Consider the following 22,189-nt stretch of genomic DNA (forward strand, 5'->3'; position numbering starts at 1 on the left):
GCCGGGAGCCTCTCCCCAGACATGTGGGGTCACTGTGTGGCAGAAGGTGAGGCAGGAATGGCTCTGTGCCTTCTATCTTGGCCTCCTCCTACCCGATAGCTGTGCCAGTACCTTAGGGCAAGGAAATATCATAGGGTGACCAGAAATGAACCCATGGTACCAGAGACAAACACCCACATGAGGTATATTTCAAGTCTGGCAACACTGAGCCCACTGAAGTGGGTAGGGATGGTCACGAATGGGAAACAAGAGGCAATGGCCTCCCCCTTCCCACACTCATATTGAAACCATGCCCCCAAAGACTTAAACCAGTGACTAATAGAAATTCTTGAGCTTACAGGATGGCAGATAAGAAAAAAAAATTAAATAAAAGCTTGTGGAAACACTAAAACTCCCTCTACTTGAAAGATAAGGCTGGCTAAAATTGGTTGGGACCAATATGGCCAACTGGAGTCTGTGCAGAACGAGCTTACTGACGTCACAGCCAGAACTTCCACCACACATTTCACATTCACCCCCCTTGCTGAATTTGCACAAAGCATCCATGAGGATGCAGAGAGAGATAACTGTGCATGCCCAAGGACTTTCCAGACCTCACTCTTCCCGCCACCAATCACCTGCTAATCCCAAAATCCACCCCTTAAACCTTTTCTAATACAAATGCTGCCTGAAAGCCAGCAAGCACAGGGAGACAGATTTGAGTTGGATCCTGTCTCCTTGTTGGTTGACATGAAATAAAAGCTTTTCTTTTCTTAAAAACCCAGTGCCATAATACTGGCTTCTAGTGCACTGGACAATGAGCCCTATCACCTGGTAACAATGCCATGCTTCTCCCTCCATCCCAAAGTTACAGAACTATGGTGGGAGAAGGGTAGCTTTCTAGTTTCCTCTGTACTTATGGGGAATGGATGGTAGGTTAAGACCTGGAAAACGGGAGGTTAGGTCAGCTGGTCAACTGCTGGCCAGCTCAAAGTCTGCAGTGTTTTGTGCAACAGTTATCCCTTCTTGAGAGAGTAGCAGCCAGTCCTTCCTCCCAGGGCTGCCATGGTGATGGTGGGTGTGATGACCATTTCAAGCCACACTGCAACTCTACACACTAGAGGACAGGCAACAAGAGACAGCTGGGGGAGCCTCCAGTCCAATGCTCACCCTGCTATGGTGTGCAGAGCGGTGATGGTGATCAAGGCTGCCAGCTTTCCCCAGAGGAGTCTGAGGGGAGGGGACTTCTGCTTTTGTCAACATTCTGCATCTGGCGGACCTAGTCCAATGACATGCTGCCTATCTATAGCCTCATTCTGCCCTCCTAACAACTCTGCGAAGTAGGTAGGGCCAAATGGGCCCATTTTAACTATGTAGAAATTGAGCCACTAAGCAATTTACCTCGGTCCCCCTAGGATGGGCTACCTTCTCCAGCAGAGAAACAAGTTCTCCCATACCTGGAGTCTATTTTCAGAAACAGACTTTCCATTTTAAATGACAATATGTGCCACTTGAATCAGCACCACCTAGGTCCCTGGAGTCTCTTTAATTGTCTGAGTTGGTGAAAATGTGCAGGCCTAGTTATTTGAAACCTGCAGTTTTCAAAGAGCTGCCATGGCTAGTTATTAAACTGACTATTCTCCTTTGGGCTACATTAAATATTTTGTTTTGATTTAGAAAAGAGAGTGAAGCAGGAGACGAAATCAGCGACAATATTCGCTGACGTTCACTAAGAACCCATGTGAACTGCAAACAAATGACCCACATGCTCCCGGGGTGACACCCTTCCCTCCCGTCCAATCCCCCAAAACCAAACGAAACAAAACAAAGGAAGAAAAACAAGGTTGTTTTAAAGTCTGCGTTTCTGGATGAACATGAATAGGATTCAGGTGTGTCTGCTGTTCTGCAGCTTCTCAAAGAGATCCACAGATTCTTTCCCGCATGAGTCTCTAAGTTAAGCACTCAAAGGCAAACATGCCTTTCCAAAGCCTTCTTGCCTTGGCTCCTAGCCAGTGTTCTCTGTAATCTTCCACTAAAGTTCACAGAGTCCTAAACTGATCTGTGGACTGCTGGTCATTGCCTCCAATCCCTCTGTCATTTCTAAATCAACATGTTTAGGCCAAACTCATCCTCCAATCTCCTATAGACCATCAGCCTCTCCTGCAGGTCACCTCATGCCTGTGAACTATTTCCCCCATTCTTCCAGGCTTTAAACTTTAACCACCCACTTCTCAGGCAGGTTGGGAAAATGAGCCAAGGATTGGAATCCAAAGACCCCATCAGTTATGGGAACCTTGAGATTAGTCCTCAGTTTGCCCACTGTTAAATAACAGGATGAGATGTTTGGGATGATAGCAAAGGCTCCTTCCAGATCTAGCAATAAATTATTCTTGGAGTGCAGTGGAGGCTTTCCTTTGTGTTTCAGATCCCTGTCACAAGACAGGTGCAGTCATGAGGGACTTGGACAACTGCAAGATCTTCCTAACTGGTATCTGCCACCTGCAATCCCATCTGCCAACATAGCCACCAGATTACTCTTCCTAGACTATCGCCACCATGATCAAAGGAAGCCAATGGCTTCCCATTGCCTCCTGGTCTGAAATCTTTGTCTATTGGGGAGAGACCTCCACAGCCAGGCATATTGTTCCTATCTCATGCTCTCAGATTAAGCCAGTGGTCTGCTTTGTTTCCAGATACTCTTGCTTCACGTCTGTTCCACTTCTACTTGTCCTAACATCCATATCAAGGTCTAATTCAAGCCCTCCGACTCCTGACTATACCAATGTTGGTGACAATTCCTCCTAACTTCTCTCACAATGTCTCTACTGATCATTTTTTTTATCAGATTAAGTGACTCTATACTTTTTAATCAATGAGATTGAAAATCATTCCAGGCAAAGGCCATGCCACTGCCTTACACAGAAAATGATAAATTATGTCTTTGTAGATTAAGACACTCATTTGCTTAAACACTTTTATTGAGCCCCTACTATGGGCCAGGCTCTGAGAATATATAAATAAAACCCAAACTTTAAAAGCATGCAGTCTGGAGGTGCAGACAGGTAAGTAAAAAGGTTATTAGATTGCAGAATAATATGTGCTATAAAAGGGCTTTGCCCAAGGGAGTCACAGGTTGGAGTTCAAAGGTTGATCACAAATCCTTATCTTTGGAGAGAGTGCAGGGACAAGAGGAAATGTCCCTCAGAGGGAGTTGCCATCCTGGCCAAGTCTTGAAATTGGCCAGAAAAGTAAATGGGATAAAGGGTAACCAAGGCAGAGGGAACAAAATACGTGAAGGCACGAAGATATGAGAGAATTCATGGGCCAGTCGGGGAACTGAGAGTAGCTGGTGTAACTGGAGCTCACAGGGGGTAAGAACAGTGGTAAGGGTTGAGACAGACAGAGAAGGGTCTTAGATGTTCAGGTTCTACCCTCAAGAGAACAGAGTACTATCGATGCAATTAGAGCAAAGAACTCACTTGATCGGATGACTTGTTTCAGAAAGATTGTCGTGGCAACTGGGCAGAGCTTGGATTACCGGGGAACCAGGAATGGTGAGAGCTCACCTACATCAACAGCAGAGGACTAGGTGGATTCAACAGTTATTAATGAGATGGGAGCAACATGAATTGTGGCCAATTGAACAAGGGGAAAGAGAAGGAGAGAGCAAGATTCACTTTTAGGTTTCTGGCCTGGACACCTGCAAAGGAGGTGTTGACATTCACTGAAATAGGGAATATTGTGGAGTGAGCACATTTAAGGGAAAATAAAATGTCTCATTGTGGATTCATTGAGTTTCAGGTGCCCAGATGAAGAAGCCTAGAGCATGTGGATCTCAGCTTCATATACCAATGTAGGCTATAGAAGGGCAATGTCAACTGGAGATGCAGATGTTATAATCTGATATCTCCCCAGGAGAGAACACAGAACAAGAAAACCAAAGAAAAAGTCCCGGGGAACACTGACAGTTTAGGTACAGTTGAAGAGGAGGACTCTGTAAAAGGTACTTAGGAAAAGCCAGAAAGGTAGGAGGTAAACCAGTTCTTGAACAGGCTAGTGAAATGGGACTGACCAAAGAGATGTTTCCCTAGTTACACTGTTGATCCCTCAAGAGCGGTCACTGTGCCTCCTAATCAAGTGGCTGCATTATTATATCTGTTAAACAAATGAGGAAGGCCAAGCACTCACACCTGTAGTTCCAGCACTTTGGGAGGCTGAGGAGGGAGGATAACCTGAGGCTCGGACTTCAAGACCAGCCTGGGCAATGTAGCAAGATCTTATCTCTAAAACATATTTTTCAAAAATTAGCTGGGCCTGGTGGTGGCATGTGCCTGTAGTCCTAGCTACTTGGGAGACTGAGGTGGGAGGATCGCTTGAGCCCAGGAGTTCAAGGCTGCAGTCAGCTAGATGGTGCCACTGCACTCCAGCCTAGGCAACAGGACAAGACCCTGTCTCTTAACAAAGAAGAAAAAAAAGCAAATGAGGAACAATATGACTAGGAGTTCAAAACCAGCCTGGGCAACATAGCAAGAACTCATCTCTAAAAAATATTTTTCAAAAAATTAGTGAGGCATGGTGGCACGTGCTTGTAGTCCTAGCTACTTGGGAGGCTAAGGTGGGAAGATCGCTTGAGACCAGGAGTTGAAGGCTGCAGTGTGCTAGACGTGTGGCAGGCATGCTGAGGTGATGACATGCTTCTTGGATGTTAGGTGTCTGCTTTCTGTTCTCCTTGGGAACATTTTGTTAGAAGTGCTCATAAGAGCATCTTGGTACGTTGAGAACCAAGGCTAACATAGGTGCTTCCTTTTGCTGTCTATTGCATCTAGTGTCTGAAGTTCCTGCATCATCTTTCATTATTTTTAAATTTCATGTCTGGAGAGTGTACGTTTTGTGGGGCATGGGTTACCGAAGTAGGCAGGATAGGTGAAAATGCCTGTAGAGATAGCCTCAACAGCCTATGATCGGCACCACAGGCTGTCTCCCTATTAGTTAATGATCACTCTGAAAGGTTACTAAGTAAGTGTTGCTAAGCAATAAGAGTTGCCTGGAAGTGTATGCGAAAGAATATGGATTACTGGGGACAAATCAAGTTAATTCCACAGAGTCATCTGGTACCTAAACAAAATGGACTTTATGCCTCCGGCATCTCATTTGGGGTATGGTGAGCAATCTCCTAATACCGCCAGCCTTTGCAGTTCTTGCTGGGCACTTCAGTGTCTGTTTCATGTAAGTATTCACTGCACAAGTCCTGTTATTGACCAACTGATATATACCTTTGTGATGAGGTATCATGGGAAGAACTAGATTATAAGGAAGTGAGAGTTTGGTCTTCAGTCATGCAGGCAGAGGGAAAGGAAAGACCATAGAGCAGCCTATATAGTTTATAGCTATCTATAATCTGAATTAACATTCATTGAGCATGCATCTGATTTTTACATTCAGATGCAAGCCAAGACTTGGGAAAAGGCATACACTCAGGTTTTCTCATATAAATTCAAGTCCCACATAGGAGAAAAATGGCCGAACAGCCACTGATTTACACACGTAATAAAAATGGAGTTTATTAAACCTGCTTCTTTCCACCTCCATGTTGGTAGGGAGAAGTAGGTAAATTTTCACACATATTTATAGGCCTGCAGTAATTCAGCCTTGCTTTATAGTCATACAGCTCCCTAACATACACTAGAATAACATTCTAGACCAGACAATTTCTTAGAAATATGTTGTTTCAGAAAAACTGAAATTTTCCAGCTTGCACTAAGATTAGCCAAGCTAAACCCATCTGTCTCCTGCTTAATGTAGTCTATAGAGAAACCTTCATGGGACAAAAATCTGCCTTTATATTTCACAGGCATAAGGTAAGGTTTGTGTGCCTCGTGGGTAAACAGACCATATATATGAAGTCATCATCAAAAGATCAGATTCTGAGTTCCATGTGCCTTCTTTCAGCTTCTCAAGCCCATGCCCACCAGCACCTATATAAGAAGGAAATGCCACTGTGGTCTGCAACCTTTGGGTAGACCAAGAATATTCCAACATCTCTGAAGTGCTTTGTCATTTGAGTATGTTGACAAACTCCTGTCCCAATCACTGTGTAGTTCCCCACATAAACCCCCTGAACAGGGGATCTAATCTGACCTAATCACAGGAGTCAATTGGTTGATAAGGAGACCAACTGTGAAGATATGCCAGGCAAATGCTGGGTGGGAGTATACAGGACTCAGTTTCTTCAAACAGGAAAAGAAAGAAATGCTGGCTGGGTGCGGTGGCTCATACCTGTAATCCCAGCACTCTGGGAGGCCGAGGCGGGCAGATAACCTGAGGTCAGGAGTTCGAGACCAGCCCGACCAACATGGCGAAACTCCATCTCTACTAAAAATACAAAGATTAGCCGGGCATGGTGGTGGGCACCTGTAATCTTAACTACTTGGGAGGCTGAGACAGGAGAATTGCTTGAACCCAGGAGGCAGAGGTTGCAGTGAGCTGAGGTCGCACCATTGCACTCCAGCTTGGGTGAGAGAGTGAGACTCCATCTCAAAAAAAAAAAAAACCAAAAAAACAGAAATGCTGTTAGATGAAGACACATGGTCTTCAGGTTGGTGGGAGTGTAAGGGGTGAGGGTAGGTGACTCTCACCCCTTACAGCTGCTCAGGGGACAGAGGAACACAGCAGAGGGTGACAAGTCACGGCCTCAAAGGAAAGGATCAAAGAAATGAGGGCTGGGAAATTTTTTTCAGGCAGGCAGTAAAGAAGAGCAATAACCAAAGTAATTTCCTAAGATGGATAATTCTTAGAACAGGTTTTCTGAAGAAGAGATGTCCATTTTCTTTCAATCTATTGAGGCTACCTAAGCAAGGGAAAAGAGACACTTCCAGTTTCTAAAGCTAGGTGCCAATCTGGGGACATTTCAAACTGAAATAAGAGAAAGACTTTCAATATCTACAAACTCTACCTACTGCTAATGAAATCTGAGGCCACACCAAAAGGAATTAGATAATTCTTCCTTGGAAGCCTATAAAGAGAAAAAATAGTTTATGAACAAATAACTGTGGAATAACAAGAAAAGTATCAAACAGAACCTAGGTGGCACCTCCGGCTCTTGTTGCTTTGATCATACATTATCTTAATAAAGACGGAATGTTTACATTTGTCTAAATAAAGACCTCCAGTTTAACAGAAATTTCAGAAGAAATGGGTCATTCAATTTCTCTCAATTAACCACACTAAAGAAGATCTTGCAGTCCGGATCTGAAAGGACATGACCTTTCAGTGGGAGCTGCGTCTCCTAATTTTACACCCTCTATCAAAGGCCATAGATAAGAACATATGTAAGTTCTCAACCCTGGTTACAGATCGGCCTCACCTGTGGAGCTCTGTAAAAGTACAGATACTCAGCTCCCCTCCCACCTCACCCAGAAGATCTGAAAATGGGGCCTGGGCTCTGTAAAAAAAAAAAAAAATTTTTTTTGAATGAAAGAGGAAACAGCTTTCTCACACACTTTTAGTGGGAGTGTGAACTAGTTCAATTCTTTTGGAGCCTACACACTTTGATCCAGCAATTCCACATCTAGGAATGAAAACTTTAGATATACCACACAAGTGTACAAAGAATGGAATCCAATGATGAAAACAATCTAAATCCCTAGAGGCATTGTTAAGTAAATTATGGCATTATCCAGATCATAGGCTCTATGCAGCCAGCAGATCTATATGTATTAATATGGAAAAATCTCCAAAACATATTAAATGAAAAAGGCAAGATGCATAACACTATGTATTGTATGCATATACATATATTTCCATATTCCCATACACACAATATATACACACCCACCCACATATATATGTATATAAATGCTTATAAACACAAAGGGAACGTCTGGAAGAGTATGCAGAAACTGTGGACAGTTAAATCTGGAAATGGAATACGAGAACTCAAGTTACACTTTATATAGTCCTATTTTAATTTTACAACAATCGTATATTAATTTTGTAATAAAATGTTTAAATTTCTTTTAAAAAAATCACTGGTGATTCTCATGTGAGGCCAAGATTGAGAACCACTGGTCCAGAGGAAACAGCCCCTGTGGATGTAAGGAGCTTGCAAACCCTACCTTGTAAGGAAACCAACCACCCACACCTCAGGAATATTCACACCATGTCATACCCATGACTCCCCAGAAGGTGGTGCTCCAGAGGCAATCACTCAGGCCTCCAACCAAAACCTGTCCAACCAATTTTGCATTAATCCGTCTTTTTGCTACTCTAAGGACTATTTATGCCCCAAAGCATTCTACGCTACTGCTTCTATAAAGGGCATTTTAGACACACAGATGCCATATGCATTTTTCCCCATAAAAATCTACCAGTTAGTTAATACATTCTAATATAACCCTGGGAAATGTTGACCTAACTGAAAGGAGTTAACACTGCTTGCTCTGGCCTCCCCCTCCTCCTCCACACTATTTCCCTGTTGTCTTTTCTCTGATTTACTCATCTTCTTATCTTATTCCAGGGTCAGTTCTACAAAGGCAGGCAGCCATCAGCCATGTGAGGCATTTGTCCTTTTGAATTTGTTCATACCTTTGGCATAGAACAGGTGGTACGGGACATAGGGCAGCCCAGGGCAAGTACCACGAGTTTGCCTGCCCTCCCACTAACACTAATGTTCTGGAAGTGGGTGTGTTGCCACAGCAACTGTCAAATCCCATCCATTACACTGCCTCTAACCTCCCAACATCTTCTTTAAACACCACGTTTGAGACGTGTGGTTCTGTTGCCCTGGCAGTGCAGAGCCGCAGGTCCCTTGCCAGGTGGCAAAGTTCTCCTTATCTGGGCAGGAGGGAGTTAGCCCCTCTGAGTATTAGCCATCATATATATATATTTTTATTTTTTTCCCCTCTCATTATATTTCAGACCAATGTCCCATAACATTCTGACCTGATCATTTCCTGTGAATTACCGGTGCATATTTAATGAAAATTCATTCTTAGTATCAGCCAAGAAAAACTCAACAAGTCACTTATATTGTATCCTTTCTTTCCATGAATATAATTTTTACTCATTCTTCAAGACACAACTCAAGGACCATCTCCGATCTTCCCACCTCACTCTATTCAGAGCTGGCCATTCTTGCTTTCCTGATTCTACCTCATATACAAGCTGATGCCATCTACCACACTCCATTCACAATTAATTATATCTCTTTGCCATTCATAAGCTTCTCAAGTTTAAAGGATGACATCTTCCTTATCTCTGAATTACCAGCACCTTGCTAGGCCCTCAGTAAATGATTAAAAATAACCATAATAATGATGAATAAATGCACTCCAAAACAAACATCCATGAGCTTGTGGTTCTCCGTAAATTTTTATTATGTTATTAAATCATCGACATAACAGATGACAGCTGTGTATCCGACTTGACAGCAAGACCTAAAAAACCTACATACAAATGCTTTTTAAAAGGGAGGATATAGAAAGGTCCATTTCCTGAGACTTTAGAGCCATCCTCTTTCTTGTTCTTGTTTTTCAGATCCAGGAAGTGCATGGAAAGGGAGCCTTCTCCATATGGAGAGAAGCAGTGAAGTCCTGAAGAAGGAAGCCGTAACATTCCTTGAGTACTCACAAGGCAGCCTGACATCTGGTCCACACTTGGGGAAAAGAGGCCACATCCCCACATGGAGATCTATTTTTGCATTCCGAGCTGCTGATGCTTTGCTCGTACAACTTGCCTTACACACAGAAAGGGGAAGGAAACTAATATTTACCAAGTGCTAGCTACACGCCCTGTGCTGCTTTCACGTGCGTATCTCTCCCCCTATGTTGTGTATCTGCAGACAGCTCACCAGGTATGTCTCTGAAAAGCACATGGAGGTGAACATTGAATGCCTCCAACTTCCTCCACTCACCTGGCTGAGGGCCACAGGCACAGCTGATGCCCACCACATCCATATATTCATGTATGCTTCTTTACAAGGACTTCTCACCATGGTCGAAGGAGAAAATCTATTCATGAAAGACACATTCTCTTGACCATATGCATCTCCCTGTTGCACTGGGGCAGATCAGCATAGTGTGGGCACAAGGAGAATGAAGCTTTGACTGATATGGACTGTGTTGTGGGTTTAGCACCAGTACCCTCAGGAACACAGCCACACTCAGTGTTTCCAATCCTCTACTAGGCTGTCCCTAAATCTTCCTGGACTGCTATGTTTGTCACTTCATGGTGCTTCTCTTTGAAGACCGTATCAGAAGGAACCGTAGCTTAGAAAGTCATCCTTCATGACTTAAAAGTAAAACCTGTGTTTAAAAACTACCCTGTCTGTGTCCTTTAAAATTTCTAATAATTGGCTGAGGAGACCTCAGGGCCTCCCCAGAGGTGCATATGTTGCTCCTTTCCTCCTCACTCCCTCCACATCTAGGTCCCTGGTACATATCTGCCACCGTGTTGTACCATCCACACAGGTGTTCTGATGGCTTTAGACATTCCACTACCTTCCACAAGGCAAAGCCTTCTACTGAGAAGCAGCCCATTGAGTTGGGGCTCCATGAATGGGCTTTGGTGCCAGACTGCGGCTTCATGTTCCAGCCCTGCCACCTATTAATTGCCCCCAGCACCATTTTGCTCACTTTCTCTGGGCCTCAGTTTTCTCATCTGTAAAACGACAATAATAATAGTATACCTACCAAGTACTAATAATCGTTCCCAGAGATTGAGTTTTAATGATATAACACATATAAACCACTCAGTCCAGTGCCCAGACTATAAGAAGCACTATAAAAGGGTTAGCTATTATTACAACATTCCTTTTCTACCCATCCGTTTGATAGGAGCTCTGTAGTCAGAGAAAACTTGGTGCTTAGCTGACTGCCCAGTTCTCAGGATTTCACCAGCCAGGAGATAAAGGGGGAAGCTCTGCCTTCTCTCCTCAGAGCACAATGGCGATCGGCCGTTGCCCAGTCCAGCTGCCACATGTAATGGTCATTCCACCGGCATCCCCTATAACTCCTCAGGCACACATGGCACCTCAAATCTTAATTAATGCATAACAAATGTACATATTAATATAGTACATGTGATATTTTGATACATGCATATAATGTGTAATGATCAAATCAGGGTAACTGGGATCATTGATCATTTCTTTGTGATGGGACCATTTCAAATCTTCTATGTATTCCGAAATATACAATAAATCCTTGTTAACTATAGTCACGCTACTGTGCTATTGAACAGTTGAACTTATTTCTTCTGTGTTTTTGTACCTCTTAACTAACCTCTCTAAATCCCACACCCCAGCCCCCGCTAACCTTCCCAGCCTCTGGTAACCATCATTCTACTGTCTACCTCCATGAGATCAACCTTTTTAGCTCCCACATTTGAATAAGAACATACAATATTTGTCTTCCTGTGAATGGCTTATTTCATTTAACATAAATGACCTCCAATTCCATCTATGTTGCTGCAAGTGACAGAATTTCATTCTTTTTTACGGTGGAATAGTATTCCATTGTGTATGTATGCCACATTTTCTTTGTCCATTCACCCACTGATGGACACTTAGGTTGATTCCATTCTTTGGCTACTGTGAATAGTGCTGCAATAAACATGGAATGCCGGTATCTCTTTGATATACTGATTTCTATTCCTTTGGATATAAAGGCATACCTCACAGATATTGCAGGACTGATTCTAGACCACTGCAATAAAGCTAAGAATCCAATAAAGCAAGTCACATCATTTTTTTTTTGGTTTCCCAGTGCATATAAAAGTTATGTTTATGCTATACTGTAATCTATTAAATGTGTAATACCATTATGACTAAAAACAATGTACATGCCTCAAGAATACTTTATTGCTAAACAATGGTAATGATCACCTGAGCCTTTAGTGGGTCATTTTTACTGATGATGGGTCTTGTCTTAATGTTGGTGGCTACTAATTGATCAGGGTGGTGTTTGCTGAAGGTTGGGGTGGTTGCGGCAGTTTCTTAAAATAACACAACAATGAAGTTTGCTCCATCAATTGACTCTTCCTTTCAGGAAACATTTTTCTGTAGCACGCGGTGCTATTTGATAGCATTTTACTCACAGTAGAACCTCTTTCAAAATTGGAGTCAGTCCTCTCAAACCCTGCCACTGCTATACCAACTAAGTTTATGTAATATTCTAAATCCTTTGCTGGCATTTCAACAATGTTCACAGCATCATCACTAGGAGTAGATTCCTTCTCAGGAAAGCACTTCCTTTGTTCATCTGCAAGAAACAATTCCTCATCCATTCAAGTTTTTTCATGAGATTGCAGCAATTCAGTCACATCTTCAAGTTCTACTTCTAATTCTAGATCTCTTGCTATTTCCGCCACATCTAAAGTTATTTCCTCCACTGAAACCTTGAAGTCCTCAAAGTCATCCACTATAAGGGTTGCAATCAACTTCTACTAACTTCAACTAATGTTGGAGTTAATTAATGTCCCTTCCCATGAATCATGAATGTTTTTAACGGCATCTAGAGTGGTGAATCCTTTCAGAAGGCTTTTGATTTACTTTGCCTAGATCTACCAAAGGAATCACTATCAATGGCAGCTATCATCTTATAAAGTAAATTTTTTAAGTCATGAGATTTGACAGTCAAAATTATTCCTTGATCCACAGGCTGAAGAATAAATGTGTTAGCAGGCATGAAAATAACATTAATCTTCTTGTACATCTCCATCAGAGTTTTTGGATAACCAGGTACACTGTCAATAAGCAGTAATATTTTGAAAGGTTTTTTTTTTTCTGAGCAGTAGGTCTTAACAGTGGGCTCAAAATATTCAGTAAACCATGCTGTAAACAGATGCGCTGTTATCCAGGCTTGCTGTTCCATTTACAGAGCACAGGAAGAGTAGATTTAGTATAATTCTCAAAGACCCTAGGATTTTTGGAATGGTGAATGAGCATTGGCTTCAACTTAAAGTCACCCACTACATTGCCCACTAACAAAAGTCAGCCTGTCCTTCAATGCCAAGCATAGATTTCTCTCTATAGCTATAAGTTTTACATGGTGTCTTCTTCCAATATAAGGCTGTGTAGTCTACATTGAAACTCTGTTGTTTAGTATAGCCACCTTCATCAATGATCTTAGCTAGATCTTTTGGATAATTTGCTGCAGTGTCTACATCATTTCTTGCTGCTTCACCTTGCACCTTTATGTTATGGAGATGGCTTCTTTCCTTAAACCTCATGAACCAACCTCTGCTAACTCAAACTTTTCTTCTGCAGCTTCCTTACCTCTCTCAGCCTTCACAGAATTGAAGAGAGTTAGGCCCTGGCTCTGAATTAGGCTTTGGCTTAAGGGAATGTTGTGGATGGTTTAATCTTCTATCCAGGACACTCAAACTTTCTTCATATCAGCAATATGGCTGTTTCACTTTCTAATCATTTGTGTGTTCACTGGAGTAGTGCTTTGAATTTCCTTCAAGAACTTTTCCTTTGCATTCACAAAGTAGCTAACTGTTTGGTTCAAGAAGCCTAGCTTTTGGCCTGTTTTGGCTTTCGACCTACCTTCCAAATTAAGCTTACTCATTTCTAGCTTTTGACTTAAAGTGTGAGACCTGCAACTCTTCTGTTCACTTGAGTGCTTAGAGGCCATTATAGGGTTATTAATTGGCCTACTTTCAATATTGTTGTGTATCAGGGAATCCCAAGGAGAGGAAGAGAAATGGGAGAACGGCCAGTTGGTGAAGCAGTCAGAAGAACATACGTACATTTATTAAGTTCACCATCTTATATAGGTGTGGCTCATGGTGCCCCCAAACAATAACAATAGTAACATCAAAGATCACTGATCACAGATCACCATAGCAAATATAAAAATAATGAAAAACTTGAAATATTGCTAGAACCACCACAATATGACAGAGACACCAAGTGAACACATGCTGTTGGAAAAATAGTGTCAAAAGGCTTGTGCAATGCAGGGTTACCACAAACCTTCAGTTTTTAATAAACACACTATCGGCAAAGTGTAATACAGTGAAGTCCGATAAAATAAGTACAGCTGTACACCCAGCAGTGGCACTGCTGGGTCATATGGTAGATCTATTTCTAGTTTTCTGAGGAATCTCCACACTGTTTTCCATAGAGTACAGCACTTTAATTCTTGAGGCTGTACCAAGGCCTTCTGTTAATGTTGGCTGTGCTTATTTGTCTGGTTTTCTTTTTCAGCACTGAGGAAGAAAGATCATTCTGAGGCAGGTTCTCCTTGGGTTGTCAAGAGAGACTCCTTTCACATTCCAAAGCGAAATATCTTGGAATTCTGTACCAGTGAGCCCCCTTCTCTCCAACAAAGAATAACCAAAGGGAACGCAGAATTCTAATGAATGAGGCTGGCCTTTTTTTTTCTAACTAGGCTGAAAACAGGCTTATTTATTAATACAATGAATGCAAAGTGCTAGCAAGGATTAAGAGCTGAGAAAACAGACTTGGAATTATCTCAATCAGGCCTTATGAACTAAATGCATTTCTTTTTATAAAAAGTTCCCTGAGACCCCCAAGTGAATCTGCAATGTCTAGATTCACATATGAATATATAGGTAAATTTATATATGAATATATGGCAACTGTACTGAATTGTTAATTCTGGGTGATAAGAATAAGGATGTTTGCCACATTTAAAAAAAATTGTTCTATATTTTAAGTCACTCTCAAAGTAATTTTTCAAATGCCTTGTCATAGGAATAATTTTATGCACTATTTTATGCAGAGAACTTTGCTATCTCACCTTGGCAAGAGGGGTGTTATTTTCCCCAGCATATTAGTAAACTGAGGCACACTAAACTGAACAGGAGAAGCAAATGTGAGGAGGCTCAAGCAACTCTGGATATTGCTAGTGGCTCACACTATATTTCCTGCTGTGGGCACATAGGGTCTGCGGTACATAGAATGAATTCTGTGCAGGGATATTGAGGGCACTACAAATCCAGGGATCAATCTGTTCCAACTCTTGAGTCAGTGAACCAGAAGGGCAGCTTCCTGCCAGCTGTACATACCTCTGTGGTGGGGTCAACTGCTCATGGCCTGGTGCTTGGAAGCCTTTTTAGCAAGGCCAAGTCTGTTTTAGTGCCCCTTATCACTGGCTGGCATGGGGAGACATGCCATTCTGTAAACCAAATCCTGTGCTCAAAGGAGCTATACCCTGACATGCCACATGGAGAGGAGAGGCATTCTCCTGCATCTATTAACCAAAGAAACATAAGTTGATGTCTTTTCAAAAAATTTATATCCATCTGCATCCTCCCTTCCCCACACCCAACATGGAGCTTCTCTACTTACCCAGTTAAAAATCCCAATTAAGAACCTGTGGGATGAGTTTTAAGAACTCTTACAGGTGATCTGGGAACATGCAGGCTGGAGCTGCTGACTTCCAATCATGTCTCTGTGATTAAAGGGTGGAAAATTGGGGGGTCAATATCCACTTTTATTTGTAAGCATCTAAATCCTCTTCTCTGAAAACACTCTTCATTCTTGAATCTTTTTTTTAATTTAACTTTATTTTTTTTGAGACAGGGCGTGGCTCTGTTGCCCAGGCTGGAGTGCAGTGGTGCAATCTCAGCTCACTGCAACCTCTGCCTCCTGGGCTCAAGCGATCCTCCCACCTCAGCCTCCCTAGTAGTTGGGACACCAAACCACACCTGGCTAATTTTTTTCTATTTTCGGTAGAGATGGGGTTTCATTACATTGCCCAGGCTGGTCTCAAACTCCTAAGCTCAAGCGATCCACCTGCCTTGGCCTCCCAAAGTGCTGGGATTATAGGCGTGAGCCATGGCATCCGGCCTTGAATGTTTACCAATCAGAAAACAGTGAAACTGGCCAGGCGCGGTATGTTTATCAGTCAGAAAACAGTGAAACTGGCCAGGCGCGGTATATTTACCAATCAGAAAACTGAAACTGGCTGGGTGTGGTGGCTCACACCTGCAATCCCAGCACTTTGGGAGGCCAAGGAGGGCGGATCACTTGAGGTCAGGAGTTAGAGACCAGCCTGGCCACCATAGTGAAACTCCCTCTCTACTAAAAATACAAAAATTAGTTGGGCATGGTGGTGCATGCCTGTAATCCCAGCTACTTGGGAGGCTGAGGCAGGAGAATCGCTTGAGCCCAGGAGGCAGAGGTTACCATGAGCTGAGATTGCACCACTGCACTCCAGCCTGGGTGAAAGAGTAAGACTCCATCTCAAAATAAAAAAAAGAAAAAAGAAAATAGTGAAACGTTCACGAGAAAAACAGCTCACTGAAGTATTATGAGGAGCCTATCAGCAGGGTATATCTGCACTTCGCCTCCTCCAAGACCATCCTGACCCACATCTGGCCCAAAGGCGTGCATCACACTATCATGACCCTTTGCAAAGACCCACCATGTTGGACAAAATTCTGCCAACACAAGCACTCATCTCAAACCATTTCCAATGAAATTAGTATCTTTGTTACTTCATTCACTCAACAAATGTTTCCTGTATATCAACTCTGGTACAAAGCAGCTGCCTAGGTGCTGGAGATAAAAGCCAGTCCCCACCTCTGGGAAACTTGCAAGTCAACTACAGGGAGTCCACAGGGACCTACCAAGGTATCCAGAGTACTTTGGGAGTTGGGAAGATGGACTTCAACAAACCTTCACCTGTTTTATGCAAAATGAGAAAATATTGCAGGATTGAAGTATTTACACTGGTATGAGGATAGGCCAAACACAGGTGCAACAACTTAAATTACTGATTCTCAAAGTAATCCAGACACAGTCCTTTCTGAATAATAACTGTCCTGCTGTTAGAATGCACCAAGGAAATGCACTGTGCATTGTTTCAGTTAATTATAAAATGAAATTACATTCCCTGAACACTTCCCAAGTGCAGGCAGGGGGCAGATGCCTTATGGTGTTGTTTTGCTGGGTGGCAACTGGCCAGGGCTTACACATTGACCATGGCTAGTACACCAAAGAGATAATCTACACATGATTAACGCAGAACTGACTCTTGATACTGGCTGTAGATGACTTTCAATCATCAACTATGAGAGTGTTCATCGATCAAACAAAGAAAATGTGGCTTTTAAAAAATACTGGTCTTATTTATAAGGGGAAGGGGGAGCAAAGCTCTAAATAAAACTTCTGAACTTCAACTATTTCTCAACACTTTCAGAAGATCTCTTTCAATGTACAGGGTGACTTCAACTTTTCAATAACCTTATCTAACCTCCCCTGGAATGACTAATGTGATTGCAACAGTATTACTCTTTGAAGCAGCATGCTTCTCCCCTGCCTCCCCGCTGATTGAGCTAATGCATCTACCAGCCACGTGAGAACTTGGCATTATTTTTAAAGTTAATTACCAGCAGGTTTTTGAGACAGGTGGAATGGGTTTCTGTCACCTCCCTTCTGCAGAATAAGCAAAGACTGTACCCACAGACTGGCAGGAGGCTGTATCCCAGTCCCTGAGATTTTGGGCATCCTCTATGACAAGGGAGGCCTTCCATCATGGTAGGAAGAAGCAGCCTGGCACATGCATCTAGCTGGAAAAGTTTCTGTTAAGTCTTGATTGGTTGTTGCTTGGCTGGATGATACTGATGGCAAAAGTAACATTCCAAAGCAGTAAACAGAAGACTCTGAATAAGGCTTGGCGCTTGGGAAATCCTTATGGAATTTATGGCTTGGTGTGATGGGGAGAAAGAGTTTATTTTCAACCATTTGTTATGAGAGGGGGCTATTCCATTGAGAAAAGAAACATCAGTATTATCCCAATAAATCTTTGTTTTCTAACCATTCAGGTCTTTCCTAAGGAAGGTTTAAAATTCCAAACCCAACTTTATTTTCAAACGTAAGTCAAGCTTCAGGTGATCACCTACAAGGACAATAGAGGGGCTGGGGGAAGCGAGATTACCCCAAGAAATGAATTACACCACCTCTTTCTCCTAATTCCTCTTTTTGAACTTAGATATTTGTTTTACTGAAGGCAAAATAGCCAGCTTGGCCCCAGAGAAAAGTGAGATGAGAATGGGAGTAGGGGTGGAGAAAGGAGGGTACCATCGAGAGGTAAAGTACAAGGGTGGGGGGAGAAAAGAAATAAAAATAGACAAGTCAGGGAAAACCAAATGGCAAAGGTCCATTTGTTTATTTTAACAGTGTTTGCCATTCCAGGCGGCTTGCTGAAGTTCCTTCCTTCCATGGCTGGCCTTGGACCAACATTAGAAAAGTCTTAGATCTTTGGAAAGAAGATTTGGGCAACAAAGTTGTTTTATCTGGGAGGGTAACTAGCTTACTCAAGAGTTCCAGGACTTTGGTTTTGATGTTATTACCTTGGCCTAAGTTTCTCTGTCCCAGGTGGTCCTGGCTCTGTTTACTGATTTTGCAAGAGAAAAGGGTGGCCCGAGGAAGGAAGGGGCTTCTCTCAGGCACCACTGCCACATTTAGCTGGATCACCTTAGTACCTGGGCACCGCGAAGAAGATGAAGACGGGGCAAAAGTAAAACATTTTCTAAAGGTCCTATCTCTCGACACTCATAAGAGGGAAACAACACTTCTCTAACTTACTCCCCAAATAGACACCGCCGTGGATGTTCTGCCAAGGAGTGATGCGAAAGTGTGTTCCGAAGTGAAATGTAAGCTTGGCCCAGTGCCCAGCTCTCTGCTGTATTTTGCACAGAGTGCTGCAGGCTGAAGGACCAAAGGAACACATTTCTCTCCACGTGACTGCCAAGAGCCAGGCAGCCCAAGCAGATTTCTTTGTGTTAATAAAATGTGATCTCTAGACTGTACACACCAACAGCCCTGGAAAACGTGAGCCAGAGAGAAGGACCCAAGGAAACCCATGGCCCTGGCTGAAAAGGGACTGCAGCTGCCGGCACACTGTGTTGTATCAAGGCAGAGGCATTGCAGGCCTGGCAAATGCAAGTGAGAACACAGCCAGAGATGGAAAGACATGTCAAAGGCTCAGGGGAATGCTGCTTAAGAAATGAAAACAATCCATGGAATCCCATCAAACATGATCCTGCACAAATGTTTACTCTTTCTTGGTGGGCTACAGACCAAAGTCCTCAATGGACACTCTCAAGACTTTGGATATACCTGGGATCCAAGGTACCACGTCTCAAAACTGAGATCATTCCAGATATAGCAGGAGCTTGACTCCTGGGTTAAACTGTATATATTCTGGTCTGGTGTAAGGTGTGACAAATACACATATTTCCATACTCTCACCCCACAGGGACCCAGGCAAATGCAGTCAACTCTCTATGAACCAGGGCAGCCATGGGAGGCAATCACAAGGAACCCAAATAATCACCAAGGGGTGGCCTGGACTCTGGGGAGCTTTGCTGTTGCAGGCAGCCCCTGACTCCTTGCTTCAGTGGTCTTGGTCTCCACTGGCCCCAAAAGAGATCCATTGCTCAGGGTCTCAATTTATATATATTTATATCTTGGGAAGGGAGGAGGTTCCTAGGCTGAGGAAGAAAGGGGATTAGTGGCCTCTGCTCACTGGGCCCTCTTTCAACATATGACTTAATCTCTGGACTTTCAAATTCACTGTGCCCTGTGGTCAACTTGTTCCCAATTTGAACAGGGTGTTGGGGGCAGGAGCTGAAAGGTAGTAGGAGCAGAGCACCAGGACCCAGGGAACTTCTGAAAGTCTCAGGTACTGCGCTGGAGAATGCAGAAGTTTACAGGGCTAGAGGGCACCTCTGGTTGGAGAGAGCAGAAGGTCCTGGAAGAAGTCATCCCTTGGTCTCCCTCCCCTGCAGTCGCCCAGTGCCCAGGCTTCCCAACCCTGGGGCAGGCAATCAGCCATCACCAGCTAATTATGGAGCAGCTGAGTTGATGAGCAACTCCCAGGCCCAGGTGAGCCTTCACCTTGGTTAATCTGCAAACCAGTTAATCAGCCTCAGGATAATTGAAAGTTAATCGTATGCAGAGCTCAAGTGCAGTTACTGGAAACAACAGGAAACAGCAGTAGCAGAGGAAGTCAGGCCCACTCTCAGTGAACTCTTTTGTAAATCCCTATAGCCAATGTTTAACCTGGAGCCCACTTCACCCTATTGCCCAACACACTCTTGGATCAAGTCCTTGTCACACAGTTACCTGGATCCCAGGGAGCACACAGTAAGTGCTCAACAAATCGCAACTGGTTGATTATTTCCCTGGTGCAGTTCATGGATTTAAAGTTAGGAGGCTGGAAGGGCTCAGAGACATTTGGCTGGCTATGTTAGAAACATACTGGGGGAGCTGCAAAAAGCACTACACTCCCCCTCAACCGTTCTTTATAGAAAGAAAAATCTGAAGAGTTCAAACCTTACCAGGAAAGCAGATCAACAGCACAAAAACACAAAGCACGTTCCACAGCTGATGAGAAATAAACTTCAGATTATCTGTTCCTTTAGTATGGATAACTGAGAATCACCTTCAATCCTAAACAGACTGGCAAGTTCTCTAAAGCTTCCTTAAAGAAAGTGGCTGCACTTTGATTTCGATTTCAAATATCAAGAATCACAAGTATGGAGTGTATGGCTGACTGCCTACCAAGGACGCAGTTTCCCTGGAATCTGCAGCCATGACCTCTGGCCACAGGCAGCTTACCAGGGCCTGTGGTTTGTGGCTGCCTCTGCTGGATCAGTGGCACCTATGCCTGTGCTTTATTGGAGTATCCATGGACTTACGTGTTGGAATTACAGCTTCCCTCCACCTTGCAATTCCTGTCTCGTGACCAAGGAGCTGAATCAATAGACTTCCTTTCTTCCATTCTTTCTGTTAAGCTAATCAGAATAAGCCTCCTTCAGAGAGTAAAACATTATGTGCTGGAGGCTCAGAAAACACTTTTCCAGGACATCGGAAGCAACACTGGCCTGAGTCCTTGATCTGATGCCCAGTAGAAGGACAAGTACTAAAGGATCTTCCCAACCTGCTCTGGCAGGACAGCAAACATCAGGCACCAGTACTGCCCCACCCAAGCCAAGGGCAGACATCACTAATTAATCACAGAACTCTTCACTGAGCCCAGACCAAGCCTCAGAGCCTTTCAAAATGACTTTTCAGGCACCTACTAATCCATCAGAGCCAGTTGCAAGATGAAACCTACTATCACAGGCAGGTCCTACAAACCTGATTCCAGCCACCTAGAGGAGCGGCCAAAGGCCCCCTCTGGCCACTGTCCTTCTTAGAAAAGTTGCCATCAAAAGAGCCAGCAGTGGGCCCTGGGGTTTTTCCTTCTGTGGGCTTCCCTTTTTTTTTTTTTTTCTCTTTATAAAAAAGTTATTTTGTCTGGCTAATAAACGACTACTAAGAAATCCAACCGTTGGAGCAATGATTCCAGCCAGATAATTTATTTTCAGGGTTGTTCTGGAATGCTGAACACCAGAGAGAATCTGGTGGTTCCCATTCGGCATGAAGACCATTTTTTAAGGAAGTAACTAGCTTGATTATTGTTGATTTTTTTATTCCAAAAGGTGTCAAATGTCTTTTGCTTTTCAGCATTAGTTTTTAAACTCTGTCATCATTTATGAGTGGCAGAATGTCAGATTCTTAATCCATCTACTACTTGGCTTGGGAGCAGCTCCATTACCCTCAAGAGGCTTTGATTTTTTTTAGACATTCACCAAAATGTGAATGTTAGTCGTCTTCCAGCACATAGTAGTCTTTGAACACGGAGTCATAGAGCTAGAAACAGCACCTACATTTTATAGACAAGAAAAATTAGGCTTGGAGAGATTTGGTGACCTGTCCAGAGACACCTAATGCTGACAAACTGGCTTTAGAACCTAGATTGGCTGACTCCAAGTTCAGTGCACTTTGGAACTGGCCTACCTTTGAAATTGTTGCTATGTGTTTTCCATCTCTTGCTGCCTAAAACCCAACGGAAATAATAATGGACATTGATGTAAACTGCTTGGTCAGTTTTCTATTAATGACATACTTGTAAGTTAGAAGGACGTAGATTATTCCCATTTTACAGATGAAGAAGTAAAACCAGAGAAGCTGAACACCTAAGGTTATACTTGCAATTAATAGCATAGCCAGGACTACAGATTAGATCTCTTGTGTTCCCAAAGCAGCATCACGGAGCTTACAAAGACCCAGTCCAGCAACTCAAAAACCTGGAAGCAAGATTCCAAAGATATTAACTACAAGTGCATTTTAGAACGTGGTCTTTAAATACCAGATTCGGACTCCGAATTAAAACTCACTGGGTGACAA

General features: G+C 43.1%; 1 protein-coding gene and 1 pseudogene across 2 annotated transcripts in view; both read right to left on the minus strand.

Moving 5' to 3' along the window:
* The window catches only part of HLF (HLF transcription factor, PAR bZIP family member), a 59,774-nt gene that overhangs the window by 20,660 nt on the left and 16,925 nt on the right, over positions 1-22,189 (minus strand). The window lies entirely within an intron of this gene.
* On the minus strand, positions 11,869-13,613 carry LOC129016807 (tigger transposable element-derived protein 1-like; annotated as a pseudogene).

The sequence above is a fragment of the Pongo pygmaeus genome, chromosome 19, assembly GCF_028885625.2.
Source record: "Pongo pygmaeus isolate AG05252 chromosome 19, NHGRI_mPonPyg2-v2.0_pri, whole genome shotgun sequence".
NCBI lineage: Eukaryota > Metazoa > Chordata > Mammalia > Primates > Hominidae > Pongo > Pongo pygmaeus.